The sequence below is a fragment of the Topomyia yanbarensis genome, chromosome 3, assembly GCF_030247195.1.
Source record: "Topomyia yanbarensis strain Yona2022 chromosome 3, ASM3024719v1, whole genome shotgun sequence".
NCBI lineage: Eukaryota > Metazoa > Arthropoda > Insecta > Diptera > Culicidae > Topomyia > Topomyia yanbarensis.
This window is the reverse complement of record NC_080672.1, coordinates 15629678-15653549: the sequence shown is the minus strand read 5'-3', so window position 1 is coordinate 15653549 and position 23872 is coordinate 15629678.

The window sequence follows — 23872 nt, the reverse complement described above, 5'->3', positions numbered from 1 at the left end:
CGGTGGAGTTACGATTATGAATGGGCGGATGTTTGTCCAGACAGGAACAAGTTTATCTTTCCGCAGTTTTATGATGTATGTAAGATGGTAAACTACGGGTTGATAATAATTGGAATACTATGCAATTGTGGTTAGGATTAGATGACACTGTCACCCCCCGGTGGCGATGGCTTTCCTACAATATATTCCGAAATGCCTCTAATTTATAAATCAAACTTTTTTTCGAAATTTCAAATATCTGAGAAACAAAAAATCAATTTTTGACATCGGGCTTTTACGTCCTAATCCGAATTTCGTCGACAAATCAACTATTTGAGACAACATCAGTTTTGTTTTCTTCGTCAAATCTCTTTCCGTGTGGATTAGTAGGCTAACAAATTTCTGTTTTCTCGTTCTCCAGTGACGACAGCTTGAAAAATGCTTGCGGAGATCAGTCTAACTGCGTCTGACATCTCGTGACAAGCCGTCAATTTACTAAGCAGGAAATCGCATTTTGCCAGAGAGAAATTTTTTTCCGTTACGGGAATATTTTCAAGTTCAAAAACATTGTTACGAACAATGATAGGAAATCGATATTTTACCTTGAAAGCGACCCTTTAAGGTTTCAATTAGATTACACCACGAAAAATGGTGGTTCAACCTTCGAATTAAGGTGTCTGCAACACTTTCTACAAAACGGTGTAGACGTCAAGCTGACAGTCCCAATTTTCGTTTTCGTTGCTAGCTCCACCGAAATAGAAGCAAATTGTTGGTGCTGTACCAGAACGTTGAACGTGCTTGAAAATCGAATTCTGACATTCGGCTGACTTCCGTGACAAATGGTAGAGTGCAAATCGTTGCCTTCGCACGTCAGTGTTTTTCTTTCCCCCCCGTCCACCAACTCCACCATTCATTATGACACTGTTCCGTTCAAGGCTACCTTGATTGATGGGTTGAATCGTAGTAGACTGCGCCGCGGAATAGTTGACGAGAAGCGAAACACGAATTCGATAGTCCAAATTGCGGCGGTTGAATTCCGAGCACATACCACGGCGGCTGGGATCCGTGTTTGATTTACTAAACGTGGGCGAAGGAGTTAACGATGAGATTTATGTATCCTACTGCGAGCTTCCTACCTGTCTTGGAAGTTCACTGACGCATCATACTTTCCCGGACTCGTTACATGCCGCGGTACACATATCCAATAGACTCTTGCGCGCTGCAGCAGGACATCAAAGCAAGTTTCATGACAAGAGTCGCTAACTACACTGGTTCCTGTTTTTGAAAGGCGCTGCTGTTCGATGGATGATGCTGAGAGCCCTGGCCAGGATCTGCGACTGATGGAACTGGGACATTGTACGGAGAATGCTAGCCAGAAGAGAATAGACTAGAACAAGCCAGCCACCCAGCGGCTATGATTTTTCCCATTTGACACGTAACATTATAGCATACATACACACATACATGCATACGTTCGCGGGCGCCCGGTCGGAACAGGATCAGTGCATAAGACCGACCGGCTTGCTTTGGTGCGGTGCGGCGTGGCATCACAATCCATTTGATGGAACGACCGATGAGTTTTGAAACTCTTCTTCCCCGGCTTGCTACGATAGGATGATGCAAATATGTGTGGGGGGAGATTGCAGCAGGGTGGCAACGGCTGTTTTTACACGCTTTTCTTTCCCGGGGTACTTTGCAAACACTCAGACGGTTTGAAGCGGCCACGATGGAATGCTTTATGCAGCACTACTGCACTGAACTGCACTGGCTGGCTAGGCTCAAGTGGGTATACCTACCACGCTGCTATTCATATCGCTTTTCTTCTGTGTGTCTGCGTTGCGATGACTGTTGCATAATCGGTAATTGGGTCGTTGAACTACTGCTTTAATTCGTTCCAGGGGTGGTGAGGAGACGGGTGGCATTGAACTGATGATAATTGGACGGTTTTTGTGTTTTTTTGTTTAATTCAAAAATTTGTTAAGGTTGAGCTGAGAAAGCTTAGAAAAGTTGACATCTTAGAAATCGAAAAAAAGCAGTTTTTTTTCTCACGCCGTTGGAATTTTTTTTATAAAAACCAATCAGTAATACTCTGACAATGCCCCGAATAAATTCATTCATTTTCATGACGCTTTTCCCAACGGTGTGAGAAAAAAGTGGTTTTTTTCGTTTTCCAGGATGGCTGCTTATTGAGATGTTCTCAGTTGAACCTTAATTGAAATTGTTTGTGGAATGTGTGGATGGATTTCGAAAATTTTACCAAAAAAGATTCGGTCGCGAATTCAGTAATAGACGGTGAAGACTGAAACCTTTACTACTACATGCTATTACAATTTCAATCTTCTCCAACAAAATTCAGATTAACCCTCCGGAAGTCGCGTATATGGTCCACTGAACGAGCCGCCGCTGATGCTCTAAGACAATTTCGCTAGCTTTTCAGAGCAGCGTGCACTCAGTGCACTAGCGCGACCACCGGAAAGTTAATCGTACTATGCGGTCAGAATTCTGAAGTGTTGCGATACAAGCGAGAAGTACATTAAGGCCCGAATACAATTAGGGTGGCAAACACAAATGGTACTAAAATCACCGGTACCACTATCCCAGAAAACCATTTTACACTTATATCACAATCTATGATCGCATTGTGCGTACATTCATACGTTAACATTAAATCGCAAAAGGTGCTTCAAATGCGCCATATGCGTGCAAAAGTGGAGGCGATAGATATGCATTATGAAAAAAAGTTCTACTATATGAGATGTAAAAAATAAGTTTATGTGAATTATGTACTACATGTCAAGTAACGTAAATACTCATTGCGACTTTAAAACCTCATATTTGCGATGCAAAGGAACATTATAAACGACTTACTTTAGCAATATATGCGATGTGTGTCAGTTATAATTACGATTTTTTTGGTGGTCATATACGATTTCCACCGTATTTCTTTTCAGTGCCAAAAAAACGAAAAAATAAACTAAATTAGTTCCAAAACCAATATTGCTATCCATGGCGTGATAGTTACCTTGTCATTACCTTGGAAGCTGTGCACACATTATTTTTGTATTTGTTCCTCTTATATCCGACATATTTAGTCTTCCATCCAGACTCGAACCTTCAACTTCTTAGTCGTCAAGCGGCACTCTCTTCTCTGATATATCTCCTACTTATCAGAAATGCCGATTTTTGACGATGACATTCTTCTTTCATCACACATTTAACCAAATTATTTCGTATAACCGCAATTTACTTGCGGATGTCATTACGTGATATAATTTACTACTTTGTACGAGGAAAATATTACTTATATATGCATATGTTTGGTTAAGATATATCGCTTAATTCCAATTTCATTGTATCTCATATCGCGAGTTAATTTGAAATTTTTTACAGGCAGACACATTACTTACATACATCACAGCATGGTTACCAACTCTTTTTAGACTGATTATTGCTAAATCAAGACTAAATTATCTGGCGAAATTGGGTACTTAATATTCTGGTAACATAAACTTTGAATTTATAGTCAATAACCGTTCATGCATGTGGTATATTAAAGGGGTATAAGCAATATTTTCACACAAAATTTGCTGAAATCAATATATTTTCTCGATAGGGCACTACATTAACTGAACTAACTCGTGTATTTGGTAAGTTGTGCTTTAGAAATTACACGATTTATACATCTGACGTAGTAAAAGGATTTTTCCTTTCTATCTAATGAAGTTATAAAAGTATATCTGTGCAGATATTTCTGGCACAATGGCAACTCTGTATTCATATGTCCAAGAGGCCAAACCAAATAAAAGACTTGAAAAATTGTTACTTCAATTTTCAAGAAAATATCCCGTAAATTTATAAATGTAAGTTCAAAATATATGTAGATTTATGCAAAAAATACAAAATTTAATAAAAATTTAAATTTATTCATAGATGTTTATTGTTGCTCTATTTTTCGAAAAGGAACAACTACGTGTTCTTGCTGTTCCGGTTTCGTGAGTTCGTGACGGATTTTTGATGTGACCGAAGCTTTCTTCAAACGAAAAGCTGGACAAACAAAGAATGGAAGGGTGCTACAAAGAAAAACCTGGTTATATTGGCTAGAAAATATAAAAGCCTGCAAGCCGCAGAAGACTTACCAAAGCAAGAAGTGTCCGACATCGAAAACAAACGAAACTCGTAAAGCTTAAACTACTGATTCGCGGATATACCACTGTACTAGCGATATGACCGTTTATACCTTTTGTCGTGGATTTTAGACTACCATGTTTACCGTTAAAATCACCAACCCATGCTCTAAAATAGGTAGTAGCTCATCTATAAATGGATTTAGAAATTCAGTAGGACTTTTGGTTTTGCTGGTCCCATAATATATTCCTATGCCCATAGGGAGAATTATAGGAAACTCGTGTACCTTGAAGAGAATTGGCAAAAAGTTTTTAGTACTACTTTTGTGAACTGGTGAACTGTCAATGTTATTAGTCGACGATATTGACAAAGGTCGGTCAAGCTGTTCCTATGCTTTATTTAAGTAGTAAGTAGTTTTCAAATCCCTGGTGCCAATATTGTCCATTTCCCGACATTTATATTATGCGTATGTTTCTAGGGGTCCTCATAATGGTACGAGTATTACTCGGCAGATTCCAATTCTAGTCGGAGTTGAGGATTCTTACAATAGATTTCACTGCTGTTTGAGTGATGTGGAACTCCGTAGACTAGTACCGAATGTCAGCAGCAAGATTCGTCCTGTCAGCTGCAAATGCTTGCCTTGTAAATAATCATTAACAATGGCTGGTAATTCAATGTTCGTAGATACTTTAAGTAACTTTCGTACTGATTTTCAGTGGAAAGCACTGTTTCTGCTTTCCATCATGTTCGGGGTTTTCAATTGTTACATTATTCACAAGTTTCCATTTTTCCTATATCGCTGCAGTAATCGGCTGTATGTCCCACTTTTTCGAGCTTTTATAAATCGTTTATTATTGAAATAATCACACATTATTTTATATATCTCACTTTATGCTACAAATGTGAAAACTTTAGGAATGGTTGAATTTATTTGCACATTGCTACAATGATGCAACGTATAATCCGACTTAACGTTTATTGTTATAAACTATCAGTTTGTACGATGTATTACCTACACAATACAGTGTGATAAAGGAAACTGTTGGAACTGACGTATATTGATCAGTTTGAGGAATTCTGACGAGTTTCAGCATACATTACATGAATTCATCTGCATGGTTATGCGATTCTGTGATATTAATCGCAATAAGTTCATGTAATATCATTATATGCGAAAATATATATACATGACCCATACAGATATACGATAATGATTTTAAACAGTTCTTTGCACGATGTAATCCATGCAACTTTATGCGATTTCTGGTTGTTTGGGTATGCTTCGGTCGCTTTGCCGCATTTCGTTTCGTTTTTAGCAGTTTCGCAGCGTAAACATAAACACAGCAGATGCTATTTTTATCTTCCATTCTAATGTTTGATGAATGTTACTGATTTATGTCACAATAAGATACAACAACTCGGTGTTCCGTGGCCAAAGTAGTCAATTTACGATCAGTTACGATAATTATAGAATATAGTGCTAACTACTACTTTTAAAAAAATTGCTGGTGAATATTTCATTCATGCGACTCTACAAATTCTGTTCGTAAATTTATTGGTCTGTGAACTATTTTGGAGTTGTCCGCATACATATGGATACTTTTCTACCAATTCCGATGATTCTACTGTAACATCACGGAAATCACCCGTTAAACGAAAACGGAGTCGAGGGAAAGGAGACTTTTTTTGGAAAGAGAAGTTGGTTAGCGAGATGCGAATAATCACGTTAATCAGGCTTTTCTATTATATTTATAGTAAAAAGGATATATTAAATTATTAAATTAACCTGTCAATTGATTATTGTTAACTGCAATTAAACAGCACAGCGTGGGGCTATATACAATCTCCCAATGCCAAAAAAGATCAATAATAACCTCTTTTCCAACTGGGCGGTAAAATTACGCGTCCCTGATAACGGAATCATTGCGTTCTTCGAAGGTGAACAAAATATAGAAAAATACTTATGGACAATTGATATTGATAAGAACATCAAATGGTGAAATACTGCTTATTTGCTAAGCTATATCCTAGTTATTTATAGGAAATAAATTTGTTATAAGGCATGCAAAAGCATCGAATAAGTGAGTTCCAATTATATTAAAAAGTCATTTGGACCAACCGGGTCACATTTTCTCCAGAATTACAAAACTCACACGCCAACGGATGAGCGATCGTAGCTGCAGCAAAGAAGAACCCTGCAATTGCAGTTCGAAGTCGCTAGCATTCAGCGGAAACCGAACCCCATTGTCAACAGTCATTGATTAAGCAAGAAAACCGTTAGTTGTTCCGCGAATTCCTATTCCGAATGTCGTTGGAATGGACATTCGGTCTATGGAAATCCTGGAATAAGCTCAGTACCTTTTAAAACTAGAGCTCAAAACGTAGGATCAAGGCCATGTCTAGAAACTTTGAAGTACCGAAACCTCCCTTCAAAGGTGATCTAGAACATAGTCATCCCGTCGAATTGCTCCAAGATGTCGATCGTTACGTGGACTTGGTTAGATTGGATAAAAACAACAAACTATCATTTGTCTTATCCTGTCTCGAAGGCGTAGCTAAGACGTGGGCAAGGGGTTTCGGTTACCTGCTAGTGAACTACGACTAGTTTCGTTTTCATTTTCGCCAGCAGTATTGGGGACAACGAGCTCAGAGACTAGAGCTACGTGTCGATAGTGAATTTAATTTAACCCTTAAATGCGCAATGTTGTTTTAAAACAACATCCTGAAAATCGCCTAAAAATTATTGTATTAACGTGATATAGCTGTTAGACGATTTTCACAAAATTCTAAAAAAATTGATTTGCGCCTTTAAGGGTTAATTTGCACCCATTTTAATATATTTTGCACCATTTTGATAATGGTGATAGTGGTATGATAGTGGTACCAGTTTGAACGAAAAATGACTGTGTGGCCGCACTTTTTAGGCCGTAATTCCAGAGCCGGAATCCCGATCGAACCGAAATCGGTAGTAGCCGATGGGAAGGTTGTACCTTTCATTTAAGAGTAAGTTTGTGCAAATCGGTCCAGCCATCTCTCAGAAACATACACACACAAACAGTTTTCGATCATGACGAACTGAGTCGAATGGTATATATAAGCTTTTAAATCATAAAAATTGCCCCGTGTTACCGAGAGTGGAGCGAGTATAGTGATTTTGGCGTATAACCAAATACATCACGTGGTTTCCACCCGCACCCAAAAACGATACCACATTTAAATCGTACGTAAACAGAAACAAACAAAATAGGCCAAATATCTAAATGTATTCCTACCGATGTTCTCAAGACAAAAATTGTTCAAAATTGTGTCATATTTTCTTACACATAGTTGGGTGTTCCTAAATTAAATGACTTGATATAACAAGTCTGATCAGATGTATTCAATAGCTGCAAATTTGTCGGTCATTGGATCTGGTGAAAAAGTTTAAAGTATGCTGGGACAGAAACTACGGAATCTGAAGATAATCTCAGATCATTTTAGATCTGACGTGTTTATAGAGCCGACAGCTAGTTGTGCAATTATTTACGAATGCTAATAATAACTACATATTTAGTATGCATCAGGATTCGGCTCAGTATTATAGCAGCACAATAAATATATTTGGTAATCGAGGTACTTTCGCGTATCCACTAATAACCAAATCTACACAAAGATCATTTGACAGTCGGTGTGGGCAATGTTGCGGAAAATTTCGGTCAAAATCAATTTATTGGTCGTGCTTGCAATAAACACATTTTGTAGTTTTTAACTGTTTAAGTATTATGATAGAAGAGGTATATGGGAAGTTCCTATGGGACCACACTAACCACCTAAAGTCAGATCGGAATGAAACTCAACAGCAACCGATTGTAGCATTGCATCAGTTATTTCAAATTGGGAAGATGGTGGACATGGGTCAAAAATTTTATGAGGAACAGGTGTGAAATTAACTGTGAACATTGGCAAGTTCTTTTGGGGTCAAGACCGTCCTAGGTGGCCAATGTGATCAAAGCGGCTAATTTATGTAATTGAACACCAGTTTTAAAAGTTTTGCTTCATCTAAGTATCATGGTGGTTCCAGTTTATATTTTGCGTTGCGTTGTGACGATGATTTTGGCGGATTGCACACTGACTTCATCATGTTTGACTGCTGATTATCTAATAAGAGTTGCTTAGGAAATGGAAAGTAGGAATTCATACCAATCCGACCCATATTAAAACCTCAACAACATGATAGCCATCATTGCCGGCCGCCCCCATCTCCATCGTTCACGGGGAAGGATAAAGGATAAGGTAGACAGGAAGTGTTGATGCTCCACCTACTAAACGGAAGGACGACGATTCATCAGACTCTTCCATAGGTGTCGCGGAGTTGGTAGTTTGGAAGGGTATCAGGTCTAGGATTCGCGCCAAGCAAGCGATGCGACCTGCAAAGCATATTTTATTAGGTAGTTGTTTAGTTAGTCTTCGAGTGCACGAGCACGCGAAAAAGAGATCTTGTTTAGTTTTTTGTTCTTTTTAAACTCTGGGCAGCCGGCTACCGAGAGTATACTATGTTGCCTAAACAAAAGCAATTTGAACTCCACACGGCCGACCGTGGGAGTATTGCCTAGAAAAGCTAATCTTATCTGCGTAATGGGCCGGATCACTATTTATTGAAACAGTATTTGGACAGAATTCGCTACTTCTTCTCTACGATATATTTATTGGCTTGAAAACTACCGTGTGATAACACATTATACAGGCAAAAATAGCGCGAGATGTTATAAATCAAGGAAAGTATTTCTTATTTTCCATATCGGATTGTTTGTGGAATACAAGTATACGAGCGATAATAACGAACACTGAAGGGAAATATAAAGGACTGTTAACCTGATGCACGGGCTTTTTTAGCAATAACGGAGCTTGAAATTAGGTTCATAAAAACAGACGCGGCGAGTTTTCAATACGTATTGACCCGTGACCATAGATACTAGTCAGATTATTCGTATTGGGGCTAATTTCCGATCAACTATTCATTTTTACGGCAGTGATTTCTCGACTAGATCTGTTCGAACCCTCTCATTCTGCTACTATCGGCAGAAGGCTGATAGCACCCAGTCACCGGTCTTAGGACCAAATATCATCAATAGACTTAGACTCGCGTGGAGGCATGAGATAGGAAATTTGTGAGAATTTTGTTATCCCACCGTTTGACGACCTATCATGGTGGTTCCAGTTTATATGGGGATTTACTTTATTGCCGCGCTTCTCATCCACTAACTCTGGAACCGGATATCGTATCAGAAATAAATTCAATAGTACCCTATGCCTTTCATTTGAAACTAAGTTTGAGAAAATCGGTTCGGTTATCTTGGAGTAACCCATGTGCGATTGTTGGTAACATACATACACACATACACACTCATAAGCACTCACACATTTTCCGAACTCAACGAATTGAGTAGAACGTGTGAGGTGAAGATTTAATCACCTAGTCTCTTACCCCTCGCTAATGCTGCTTATGGCATACTTACTGTGTTGGCAGCACTCTCATTGCACAGTAGATGTCAAATATGGTTGACACAGTCCATCTTCATCCTCGTTATGCAGCAGCCATCCATAGAGTATTGCTCTTGTGTCTCTGGTGTCAAGTGATTTCTTCCGAACTCATGGAATTTCATAGAACGGGCCTCATGGAATTTTACAGCCCTTCGGGCCGCTGTTTTTCAGTGTGATTGCATAACCTTTCTAGAAGAGAAAGATAAAATCTTTATATGGGAAATTCACGTGTGATCGAATTCTTTTACACAGCTCCGGAGCTTCGTTCAAATGAAATTCGGTAGGAATCAATTTGAATACTATACCGTGCATTTAAGACTAAGATTGTGAGAATTGAGTTAGTAATATATGAGAAACAGGTGTGAATCTAATTTTGGATCTTGGCCATTTCCTCGAATTTCTGGGATCCTCAACAGTTCTCAATGTGATCAAAGAGACTTTGATTTGGACCAACAATTTCAAGCAATTTAAAACTCATTTTAATTAGCTTTGCTTCATTTAGATACAACGATTATACCGATTTGTACGGGAATTTCGAATGTTACCACATACTTCAATCCGTAACACGGGAACCAGAACTCCGATTCCAATGAAATTTATTAACAGTGAATAGGGGTGCTTTCATTTGTGACTAAATTTGAGAAAATAGAGCCAGCCATTTCTAAGAAACAGAAGTGAATTCACTTAAGGAACTAAGCCACTTTTCCGAAGCTTCCGGTTTCGCCGAAGGTGTCCAAAGAGGTCAATGTGGGTTTGGTTGGGAACCAATGAGCTGAAGCCATAAATTCAAGCAATTTAGAACACATTTTATAAGTTTTTGCATCTTTTAGATAACATGCTGATACCAATTAATATGGAAATTTCATGCCTGATCGCACTCTACAACCCATAACTCCGAAACCGGAAGTCGAAACGGAAAAACATATCCCACTTGCATCTTTGGATATTTTTTTTCGATTTTATAACTCTATTTCTTTATCACAATAGATCTAAATACTGGTCGCAGTGGTTCGTCTCCAACAAAAAAACTACTTCTTACTAGGGCTAAATTGCACCCACCAGCCACAATTTACGTTTTATGGCACTAATAAATTTCTTCAAATTTCGCTCGCTTTGCGGCGGTACAAAATACTCCAATTTTTCTTCTAACATCTTAAAACTAATTGGACAAAATTATGATATAGGATCAAAATAGGCATAACAACCCTACACTTACCATAATTGATTCCTTTGTGGCACCTCACCGCAACACAATGCAGAAAGCTCCACTTGGTGAGTTGATTGATGTGTGAATATTTGGAACAGTGAAAGGATCAATTTTCCCACCCCAGCACTACCCTGAATCACCTCCCCCGCTCCTAATCCACTATCCCCATTCAGACAAAAAGTGTTCATAATCACCGGAACAGGTGGCACCGGCAGCGATGGAAATCGATGTTATGCCTAGTTTACCGATGATAGCCATTAGCCCATCAGGTATTTACGGGGACATGAATGGAATGGAACCGACTCCATTCTCTCGCCATTCGGCGAAGACCAGTCCATTGTTTGACCTTTTGTGAATACATTATGAGCAGTGTGGCATAGTTCCCTTTGTGATCCGCTCTGGAATGGCATTCCGCTACTATACCCCAACCGACCGAACCGACCAATCGACCGAACCGAACCAATCCGATAGTGTTTCTGTTTGCAGGTGGTCATTAAGAAATAATCAAACGACTGTCCTTCCGGGTGGGTTTGGTAAAACGATAGTTTAGCAATCTGATGAAGGCAGGCAGGGAAGGGGAGTTGTGCTGTTATTTCACTATGTTCTTCAAAGAATGGGACACTTAATGGCCTGGGTGGGATGATGATGATTGACCGTACTTCAAAGCGACACATATTGAGTGCTGTTTGAAAAGAGCAATAATGGGTCGAACGTCTCTGAAAAGGATTGTACCGAGAATGACTACCTTTTCAAGTGATGCTTATTTATGCAGTTCAGGCAAAGTGCATCAACAATAGACTTGAGTTGTGACAGACAACTGCCATTCAAACCATAGTTTTCTGTTTAAAATTTACGGCCATAATATTTCAACAATTCGAACGTAAATTTATCAATAATTAAATTAATAGATATTCATTCTTCAGAACCAGAATATCGCGGCGCATCCAAACAAGATGAAAATATTAAATTGTTTCAAAAACGATATACTTTCAAGTACCTGAGTTCAAAAATCAAAAAGTTAATTAATTATACGTACTGACGGTTAACTCAACCTGCCCTCCCGTAACCTTAGCAAGCGGCGTTTTGATCACCTCGCTTCATACAATCAAACCGAACCCATTCCTATTCTCGCATTGTTTCACTTTTGCCACGAGCACACGGGAAAACCAACAAGAGCACCATTTCCTCCGTTGATTGGCCCCGATCCGCAGCAACAGAACAGGAAGGAGCACATCCAACCCCTTGCCGACCGGATTTCCCGGGAAACAGGGGTGCTGCTGCTGCCGTACCTTCACTCTTCGCCTCACATGGCAAACAGAAAATTTCCAATCTAAAAGTAATAAATTTGATCAAGAAACGAAAATGGGCAAATTTGAATAAATCGTAGGAGGCGTCCGTCGTCGGTTTCTTCTTCCGGCTTTCGCAGCCTCGGTGCGCAATAAGGATGCGGAACAATGGGGTACACGCTAGCAAATCACTCGGTAATTTAGTTATGAATGTAAATATGAGAAACGTGAAAGACGTCGATCCCCATCAGTCTGGCTTGGTTTTGGGGTGTGTTGGTGGTGAGGGGTAGAGCTTGTGCTTCTCTTCCTTGTACCGAGTGGGACATGTGTGGAAATTGAGTGCTGGAAACGGGTACCAGTTCGGAAAACCGTACAAGACCCGGTGGTGGTACATCTTGGCACCGACCGACAGTCGATGAAGCACGTTCGCCTAAATTGTAAGGTGCCGTTTTGCAATCAGTCATCGCTGGCCTTCTTTTTTTTGGTTTCGTATGTGAAACAACGCACCATTCAAGCGAAGCCTACTGAGACCGTCCCATGGTGGTATGACGATTGGAGGAACGTGCAGAATTGGTGCGGAAAACGCACGTGCGTGACTTACTCGCAGTGAATGTAGGTATGCGGTGTGGAATTTTCCTCGCACCACGGCCACCGGGGAGGGAATAAAGAGTCGTAAAACAATCTAAGGTAATTTGTGCTTTGCTCGATTTCATCTGCTAGATCGGGGACATGTTTGGCAGGTTCGCATCTTTTTCTGCCGTTTGCCAGCCAGCGCGCACTTGCCTGATGATTGATGCAATGGATGGCAATAAAAAATGAAAAGTGGGAGGTGAAATGGTACCGGAACGAAATTTGTTTCTTCCGTTGCGGAACGGTTCGCGAATAGCTGTTTGGTGTGGAGGATGTATGTGGTATGCAGTAGGCGTTGAGATTGAGAAACTCGTGGAGGCGCGTGATGCATTACTCAAATATCAAGACAAGCGGATTTAGAATGGATTGGTCACATCTGACAAAAAAGTTGATGTTAACAAAAAAGTTATTTTTGGATAAAAATCTTTGACGGAATTCCATACTTGATACAATTCAACAAATCGTAATTCGTGAAATGACAAGATACAACTGTGTACCATTTAATTTTACATGAAATATATACTCTATGAACATTTAAAACAAAAACCCTTGTGGAATTAAATTTACATGATTTCCGAAATTCAACGGCATTCAAAATTAAAATCAAATGTAAAACTTTGTCATTTTTGATGATCGTATATGTCAAGGTCGCATATGACGAAAATTTACAAGATTGTTTATAGGAGTTGTTTTTTTTATTGATGAGAAAATTTTTGATTTGGAATATGGACATTTTCTACAAGTGAAAGGCCTCATTTGCAATAAGATTTAATGTCCTGATCTTTTCAGCCGTATGCAATAATGTTTTCTTTCAAATTGTTCATGGCAAGACAATTTCTTGTTTGTATTTCACTGTGTAATCACTGTGTAGTAACAAAATACAGTGAAGACCCGATTTTATCAGCACCCGATTTTGTCTACCCCCGATTTTATCAGTTTTTTTTTTACCCGATTTAGTTCTATTTTTTTGATAGTATACTGGGATGCGCAATAGTAAACGAAATATATATTTTTCGTATAGCTTAAGTATGATTTCCACGGTAATCAGAATTTCAATTAGAGTAAAGACAATTTTCTGCCTGAGACAGTTGACGCAAAGGTTGATGCTCACAAAGTCGAGGTTTGTTCGACGAAGTTTTTCGATGATTCGCGATACTTTTTTAACTAACTGCTACGAATTGTATTACAACTTTTTGGTTTGACTGTTTTAGGGCAAATAGATTCAAATCAATAGAATAGACAAATGTTTTATATACACTATCGTGCCATCAATTAGAACCGCTGGAGTTGTCTTCCAGCTGCTAGGTGTGTGTTTTCGCCAAACTGCCGAGATGTAGACATAAAAATACTCACTATAACGTTATTTGGGATTGGTACGTGGATGATTGCCTCATTTTGTCATTTTGACAAACAATTGATGAAGTGCGTTTAACTTGGTAGTATTTACTTCTTTCTTAAGAAATATCATATTTAAAAAAAATAATGAGTCTATTCTTTTAATATAAATAGCAACTTCAAGTGGGTAAAGTTATCATAAGAATCTGCTTAAATAAGGCTCAACCCAAGAGCCTATTTTTGCTCTATTAGGGAGAATGTTACACTATTTCATTAATTAAATTTTATTACAATCGATGATATGCGAAAATGGTGAATATCTTCTGCTTAATCTTCGCAACGAAAATACGAATCGAATGCCCCAATTTGAACCATTGCGGTGAACAATAATGGCAAACGCCGTTCTTACCAACCGCTTCCAATGGATCAGGGCAAAATAGGTTCGTTATCATGAACACCAAAGATAAGAATTCTCATCATCCAATCAAGCACAAATTGCCATCAGTAGAGCTTTCATTTTCCGACGGTTTCAAGCTTCCCGGATTTCGAGAAATAAATGAGAAATTTCCTGGGAAATCTCAGGATCCCGGGAATCAAAATTGATTTTTTTAATAATAAAACAAATTGAAAAGTTGTCAAAACCCGATAGATTGCACCCGATTTTTTAGGAAAAACGTTGGCAGGAAAAAATTATTATTAATTCAACTAATCGCTAAGGCACGAAAAATACTCATATACTAATGGAATTTTTTGAGTTTTGGGATTTTAGTTGTTTAGTTGATCTATTGACCTTCAATCGTGATCACCGCAAACCCCTTAGATAAAAAAGGACTTCGAGGAAAAAGCCAAAACTCCGCCAATTATCAATATATTTTTATGAAAAAAATATGCTTGTTTATTTCACTGAAAAACATCAACTTTTTTGAGCGATTTTTCTTGGTTATATGTAAAACCCAAATTATCACGATTACGATTGAGGCGATTGACGGCAGCTGCTGGAGTTACTGTTCAAAAAAGAAATTCGGTGAAGAGAATTTCGATGAAATGTGTACAATTTAATGTAAGGCACTTTTTTTAAAATCATCTTGAATGAAATGATTCAACTGCTCCAGGATAGTATGCGATTATTTCCGATCAAGTGAAACATGATGTATCATCCGTGTCCGTCATAGTAAGATCAGCATCACTCCAAATTGAGATTGAATCAAAATCAATCGGATAATGGACGAACTGGGCAGTGACGTGTGAAATCTTCCATCGATAGTCTATTACGGGCGAGTATCTGGCTGCTTGATCTCAAAGTAATTCAGAAATGCTGCATCCTTGGAAGCCACATTTAAAGAATTTGGTTGCGCAGGATGCTGAACAGAAACAGTTCAGTTCTTACATTCCAAAATTTAAATATTTCTGCTTGCAAAATTGTTGCATTTCATAATATGCGATGAGCCGACCAAATATTTCTGCAAACATTCCAGAAATTCTCCTATATTTAAATAGCTTCCGTGCCATGATATCTCTACAAACCATCCCAGTTTTCGAAACAAACCCAAATGATTTTTTAAGAAGCAAAAACGTCATTCATATTTTTAGTTTTTGTTTGCAAACCCTATCATTGAAGATTTAGCTATTCAAATAAGAAAGAACTGATAAAAGGACAGAAAATCAGTTCATGGGTTTCGGAGATATCGCACACACCATTACCGCTATCGTAAGGAGAAGCTTCGGTTAAGAAATTTATTCATTTTGGTATTAAAAAGTGGACAATCTTTAGCAGTGATTTTAATGAAATTTTGAATTTTGACCATAAAAAATCATGACAAAATATCTACATTTCATCAAGTTCAAGAATAAATAACCCATTGATCTGCGAACCAGTCGAAAAAGTATAAATTGCAAGTTGTAAGTTTTTTGAAATAAATTTAAAATTATTTTCTCAGGATTCCCGAATCTCGAGAATGAAAAACAAAATTTCCTGGGATACGGGAATCGCGGGAAATTCGTAAATCTCAGGATTCCTGAGAAATAGATTCCCTAAATGGAAGGTCTAATATGTGCCCTGAATGTTTCAATGGCAATCGGATATTTTTTGCGTTGATGACCAGAAAACCGAAGGATATTACCAATATGGGCAAATATTTTTTTATTTGTATCAATAATCACGACCAGTGGTTTTCAACCGGGGGTGAATTCACCCCCAGGGGTAAATTTGACCATTGTAGGGGGTGAATTATGCAGGGTAAATTTCAACTTGTTATCCTAACATTCCCGTCGGATTTTTGTCTTTATATAGTTTCAATGTGTCAAGAATTGAGATGCTTATTGAGTGTGTTCAGGAACAGATTTCTACTTGGACAATTACAATTCTCATCATACAATTGAAAATCTTTTTTTTCTGACAGGGTAAGGATGATAAACAATTTTCAGAAAGGGGTAGGGGAATGTGTTCGGTTGTCGGCACACTTTTGTTTTTGGCTCACAACATCACTCCAATTGCACAAGATATGGGAATAAGCATATCAATGGAAAGCTAGAGGCCTTAGCTAAAAACTGATGGAAGAATTTAATTCATTTTGTAAACATAAAAAAATTACTAACAATTTAGTAAAATGATAATTTTTTACCCTTTTTGAAAAATGTGGTCGGTCGTCGGCACCCTAAGAAAATTTAGTAAAAATGGAAAAATATGAATGCAAATCACCAAGATTCATAGAAAAAAGGAAATTTATTCATTTTAACAAGCATCGAAGGCATCATCAAAATTTTCCACGGCATCATCAAAATTTTCCACGTTTTCCAAGTTACATTTTATGAAAATTAACTGAAGAATAAGGAGCCCGGGGCTAGTTGGCGGTTGGGGTAAGTTGGCGGAATCCCTTTTTCTCTGTTTCTATTGGACATATAGCGCTACCTCTTCTTGTGTACCTCAAGTTATGTGAAACCCGTTATCCAATGTGTTTTTGTTGCGAAACGATTTGTTTGGTGCAAGTTGTGGGTGATATTGTGTTTTCAAGCATACCAAGTAAATTTTCTAAATTTTAAATACTTTGCGTTATATAGGGTGATTTTCAATCTATTTCCCGAATGATCACATTTTTCGATAGCACATGAAAAGAGCTTTCAGTATCCGTATAGATATTACATCTATCCACTAACAAATGTTATTTTTTAAATAGTTTTTAATAAAATATGGGGTTGGGATAAGTTGGCGGTACTATTTACAGTGCAAAAAAAAGTCGTCAACTGTTTTTATTTCTGGAAATCCCCCCAAAGTAAGAAAATCTTATTCTTGTGTATCTCGCCATTGTAGGAGATATTTATTCTGGCCAATTGCATGAAGAATTTCGAAAATTTGCTTTTGAATACTGAGTACACGTCAAAGTCAAAATGCCGGGGTATTGAAACTGAAATATAATAGCAAATGTCGGTTAATATACAGTTTTTTTTTCGAAAAGAAATTCAGCACGTTCCAAAAGCACCCTTGAAGTAATTGAATCTCCATTTGATTGCTTAGTTTTTGGCGTATCCTCACATACCGCCAACTTACCACGGGGCCGGGGTAAGTTAGCGGGTTTTCCGTGCCACATATTTTTTGTCTCTAAAAATGGAGACAATGCATCAAACACTTAAAAAAAATCAGAGATGTTGCCAACAGTCTGCTCTTTCATGTCATGTTCTCTATTTTGCAAGATCTACCTACATCAAAGTGGAAAAAATTGAAAACTGAAAACACCGCCAACTAGCGCCGGTCTCCCCTAATAGAGATATATGCAAGAGAAAATGATAAAATTTAATATGAATAACTAAAGGCCCTATAACCCAAACTTCTCGTATTCGTACAAAGGTCAAAAAGGTTCCGTTCAATTTCTGATTTTTTTCACATTAGAAAAACTGCAAAATATGTATGATTTGCATCACGGAGCAGAAAAATTATTAAAAATAGGCGATTATGGGGCGAAAATGACCCAGTACCCCCACTTCACCGTATTTTTCTAGAAACAGGAATATCTCCATTCAAATACTAAGGTTATTTCCTTTAAAAAGGGGTGTTAATTGTAATTTTCTAATTGCTACTTCAAAAGTTATAGCATTAAATATATTTTTTCTCCATATTTTCCCATAGTACCAATTCCAAAAATTTTAAGCGAAGTGGACGGGAGTTCAGAATTGTCCAAATGATGTGAAATTTCGCATCTGAGCTTACTTTGAAATTTGTCACAATATGAGAGGGGGGGCCTTTGTGAACATAAATAGAAATTCTGCTATGCACTAAGGAATATCCCGTGATTGCCTTGGGTTAGTGGTAGTTAACTTTAAATAAAGGGGTCTGATATGGATGATATAACTCGACCGGGCTCTGCACTGCTACTAGGCTCGTCACTTCTCACCTTAGCAGGTGGTGGTACTGATGTCTTGGTTAAGTGGGAGGAGTTTTACAGAGAATTATCGGAAATGGAAGCTATTGGGTTCAATTCCTATTTCTATCAAGATCTTTCCGGAATGGAAATTTTCTTGGTGTATCCTGGTTGTTGGTGGAATATTCCAAATATATCTGGTTACGTTCTTTTGAAGGAAGGACTATGTCTGCAAATTGAACCAGTCCGTTTTTGTGTTAACTGCTTTTGTTATGAATCAAAATATTAATTATCTTCTAGTAGTTGTTAGCGGCTTCCTTTTTTTAAGTTTATTTTAAAAAATAGATTCCATACATTGGTGTCACACATACATTCCAGATATACCCCCGGAGGCTGGGTACATTGTGTACCAGAGCAAGCACTCTGGCCACAACCACAACAAACGACACCAAGACATGTTCAGCATCCCCAGTGAGCCTCTAACTCTTTGAAGGGTATGAGCGATGTCCAATGTTCGCTTGTGATGGGTGGCTACAACTCGTAAAAAATTTACAATAAATATCTATGAACATTTGATTTCAGATGTAAGTTAAGCTTAGATTTAAATAGTGGCGTGTTCGAAATACGTTTTATATCTTCTGGTATCCGGTTGTAAAGGAAAGGTCCAAGGTATGCTAGATTCCTCTTCCCGTAGTCATTCCTTTGTTTTAGAACAGGTATATGATGAGCTTGTCTCGTGTGATGACTATGGTTGATTACGTGGAAGTTCACATTGGATACAATATCACGTCCGCTCTTGATGGCATGAGTATATGTTATAATCTGCTGGTAGTACAATCCAATAATTGGCAGAACAGAGATACGACTATCTGAAAATAGCAAAAAAGATGAATGCATTCGAGGAAGCTTGTAAATCGTCTTTAGCGACCGATTTTGCAGAACTTGTATTCTTTTGAGACGTTGCTTACTGGCAGAGCCCCAAATTAAGGCGAGATATTGCAGATTGGTGTGAAAAAAAAAAAGAAAAATACAGCTTCTCTAATGCTTTGGTTGGAAGAAATTCGCCAACTTTTCTTATTAAGCCGCAGATACTCGACAGCCTGCCTACAAGTGAGTCTAAATGATGGTTCCAGGACAATGTGGTATCCATTATCAGCCCGAGGTACTTGAATCTATCAACACAGGGTATTACTTCTCCATTCACAGTGAGACCAGCAGGTTGAATTACCTTTTTATGCTTTGAATGAAAGAGCATAAATCTGGTTTTCGACACATTAAGTGATAATAAGTTTGCACCGAAGTACTTGCGGAACTTCTCGTAGTCTTGTTCCGCGAACGCAGCTACCTCTTCTTCTGTGTCCCCCTCGTACAAAGCGGCCGTATCATCCGCAAATAAGCGAAGAACTCCCTTGAGTCCTATTTTGGGAAGGTCATTTATATATACTAAAAACAACAATGGCTCAAGGTTGCTTCCCTGTGGAATACCTACTGTCATAGCTCACGAAGTACTCACAGCACCGTTTGCAGCAACATATTGTGATCGATTTGTTAGGTAGCTCCGTAGAATATCATTAGCAGTTCCGCGAATTCCATAAGCCGCTAACTTCCGCAATAAGAGCTCGTGATGCAACGTGTCGAACGCTTTTTTCAGGTCCAAGAAAACTGCTCCTACCACTTTCTTTCGCTCGAATGCAGAGTAAAGTGAATCGACCAAATCACTAAGGGCATTGGTGGTGCTTGAACCAGATCGAAACCCGTATTGCATATTATACAGTATATTAGTTTGTTCAAGAAACGCTGTAAGTCGATTTGCAAGAATCTTCTCTAGTATCTTGTTGAATACAGATAACAATGCAACCGGTCGGTAATTATCAACTGACGTTTTATCTCCGGATTTATACACCGGGATGATCTTTCAAACCTTCAGAAAGTCTGGATACACTCCGTTCACTACCGCTTCGTTGAAAACATCTGCCAACAACTCGGCGAATACAGCATTGTGATGTTTCAAAACATCGACAGGAAATTCATCTGGTCCACAAGACTTTTTTGAATCTAGTTTGTTTATCAAAATAATCGCTTCTTCAATAAAAATCGTTGACGGGTTATATTCAATCGAATTGAACCTCATTATATCACGATCACTGTCAATTTTCGATGCAAGCTTAGGCCCCACCTGACTAAAATGATCATTAAATATCTCACTGATTGCACCACTATCTGAAACCGTATCATCACCATGCTTTAGCGTAAGTAAATCGTTTTTACCTTTCCCACGTCCTACTACTTCATTGAGCAGTTTCCATTGATGTTTCTGATTTGAAGTGTTCAGTAAACTGTTGAAATACTGGTTCTTTGCCCTACGTTTCGAATCTATCAATTTTTTTGACACTTGGTCAAGCAAGGATTTTAGCTGCGAATCGTTAGGGCGACGCTTATATCTCTTAATAGGCTGTTTTTATGTCGAATTAGATTCCATATGTCAACATTGATCCAAGGACAGAGAAGCGATTTAAGCGTTGCATTTAGAGTTATTGTTCTGGAGTTGCGATGCTTGATTGATCGGTATTCTTCAGTAATCATAGATAGTTTTGCGAAAGGAAGCATATCGGACGTAATATTATTCAAGAAGGAAGCAAACTGGGTGTTCAAATGGCGGATATCTACAATATATTTTTCTAGAACGGTTGGAGTCGATTTGTATATGCATTTTAAAGTTGTGACGATAAAAATGTGATCGCTGATTTCCGTGAATATTGTATCGTTGTGAACAGCTTTCTGCAGAGTCGAGCAACAGATCGAATGGTCTAGTATAGCCTGAGATGCTGGTCTACTTGGTACAGAGTTGGTTACCGCAAAGTTGTACGACCGTAGAAGAGAAAGGTATTCCTTCACCACACTGATTTCAATTTTATTGATAGATATATTTATATCTCCCACTATCAAACAATCACTATTCGAGTTACAAAATATACTCTCCAAAGCGTCAAAAAATGGTTTATGGCTCTGCGATGGAGGACGATAAAATGAATGTAGTTGCATTTTACGACTCATACTGTTGAATTCGATGTGAATGTGATGGAACTCAGCAACGTTTTGAACTAGTGTAACCTTAACTTTATGCTCTTCCCGTACAAACACAGCTAAGCCTCCTCTAGTTGTTTCAGTTCTACAGGCAAATACCGAGGAGTAACCTTTGATATGATACAACGATGTGTGGTCATCCTTTAACCACGATTCTGAAAGAACAATAACATAAAATTTTCCTCTATATGCATCAATACATTCGAGCAGGTAATCAAATTTAGTCGTATTATTTAATCCTCTTACATTAATTTGAATGACTTTAAAATCATTTTCTATTATCTTCGATTTAAAGAAATCTTCATATGAAGTATAATATTTATTTGAAAAATCCATTATTACAATCAATTAATCACTGATAAACGGAAATGCTTGATGATCACGGACGGGTGCGCTGGGGGGACGGCTCCAAGATCGACGACACGTTGCTAGGAGACGATGACGACAAGGCCCTCTTAAAGTGTGCTTGCGCAACACGCTGAACGTCCTCCCGATTCCTTATTACTTCTACGTTTGCACCCTCTTGACGTCTTAGCAAGATATTGCAGTGCCGCCCAGGCCATACATATTTAATGCCAAATATGTCTTGTAGTTCTGTCACCTCATTCAGAAGTGACAGGCTTAAAGGCGACAGTTCATCCCGAATAATCACGTTTAGTGACTTCCCATTGATAGTGACCATGACCATACTGTTGATCGAACCCGAGGAAAGCTTGCCATGCTTCTTTTTTTAGCTAATAACTGCTCCTTTGTCTCCACGTTCGCAAAGACAACCTTAATGGGCGGTGCAGGTTGCTTGTTACCCTTGGACAACATTCTTTTTGCCGATGTGATTGCGCCTTTTGGAAGTACACAAGACACTGAGTTACACAGCTCTTTCATGACTTCAGCTGTGTTTTCCTCCTCACGAACTGGCACTCCAAGCACTACTGCGTTAGTTAGCAACGATCCGCGAGTGTTTTTATCGACCTCTGTCTCCAGTGTTTACACTAGCTTTGCCAATGAGTTGTATCTATCAGTAAGGGTATCCAGACTCCGCTTCAGCTCAATATTTTCGTTCTTTAGATCCTCAAAGTCATGTTTGAAAGACTTGAACTCCTCCATCAAAGTACGTTGAGACGTATCGGTTTTTACATTCAGGGCCGTCGAGAGCCGCATCGGGCCCCAAGGCTAGTATTACTGCCGGGCCCTTTTAAACCTAAGTCCTCTTGTTCAGCATGAGTTAGTACCTCTTCAGCCATGGGAAACTCGAGAGTCCGTGGTTTCTATTAGTCTCCGGTTGCCTCATATAGACAGGTGAATTTCGACAGCTTCTTATTTCGTGGTATCCAAATCGGGTAAAATTGTCATAGTTACGAGTTTTTCAATTTGCGGGTACTCGGCTGAACATAACGATTAACAATGTAACTAGAGGTGCACTGTGCTAACTCGAGTATTCGTATCTCGTTTGTGTCATCGCCTATATAGAGGTACTGACTTCATGTTGCCACATCCAACGATATATTTCGTTTCGCGAAACAAACGCTTCTGCTTGATTGATGTTCTGAAATATAATCAGTACGCTATGTCAAACATGGTGAAATTGTAGAGTGTAAACGTTGACCATCTTTAGCTCCATTTGTACTTTTAACAATTGACTTAAGGGACTTAAGTAAACAGGAATACAGTTTGACTACGCCTCTGCTTATAATCGTCAATCATTTTTTTTTCGACATAGTGGGTTAGAACCTGTTGGAACACGATATTTTTATTCTACTGTGCAGACAAAGCGACACGCGGATTGATTTATTTACTAGTAGTGGTGGAGCAGTTTATAGTTTTTGTTATAAGCAAGATGAAAAGATATCAGATCTAGGGGCATATCACTCTAGAAATGTATAACAAATTTCCATCAAATTAGAAAAAATGCATTTTATTTCCATTTTTGCATCAGCTTTGCACTGCCTCGCAGAAAAGTTTGTTTAACAAACGTCCTGCGCTGATTCATTTTGTTCGACGTTTTGTTGAATGTAGGGCTAATTTTTTGTAGGGTTTTGACGTCTTACACGCAACGAAAAATACATTGCACGCAACGCAAAATACATTACGAATTTCTATTTTGATGGAAAGAAATGCATTTAATTTAGCTAATTTTTAAAAATGCATCACAAGTGATCTGCCCCTAGTAGCAGATGCAGTTGGAAATTCTCGTTTAAAATTATTATATAGGGTAATCGGAAGATCAGCAACATTAATTACAGCCTCTGGTTACCTTGTCATACTGAACAAGGTTGACAGAGTTATGTTCGACCCCCCGAAAAGTGTTTTTTGGCAGAGGGTGAACGCTCTTCAAGCCGAACCACTCAACTGAAATC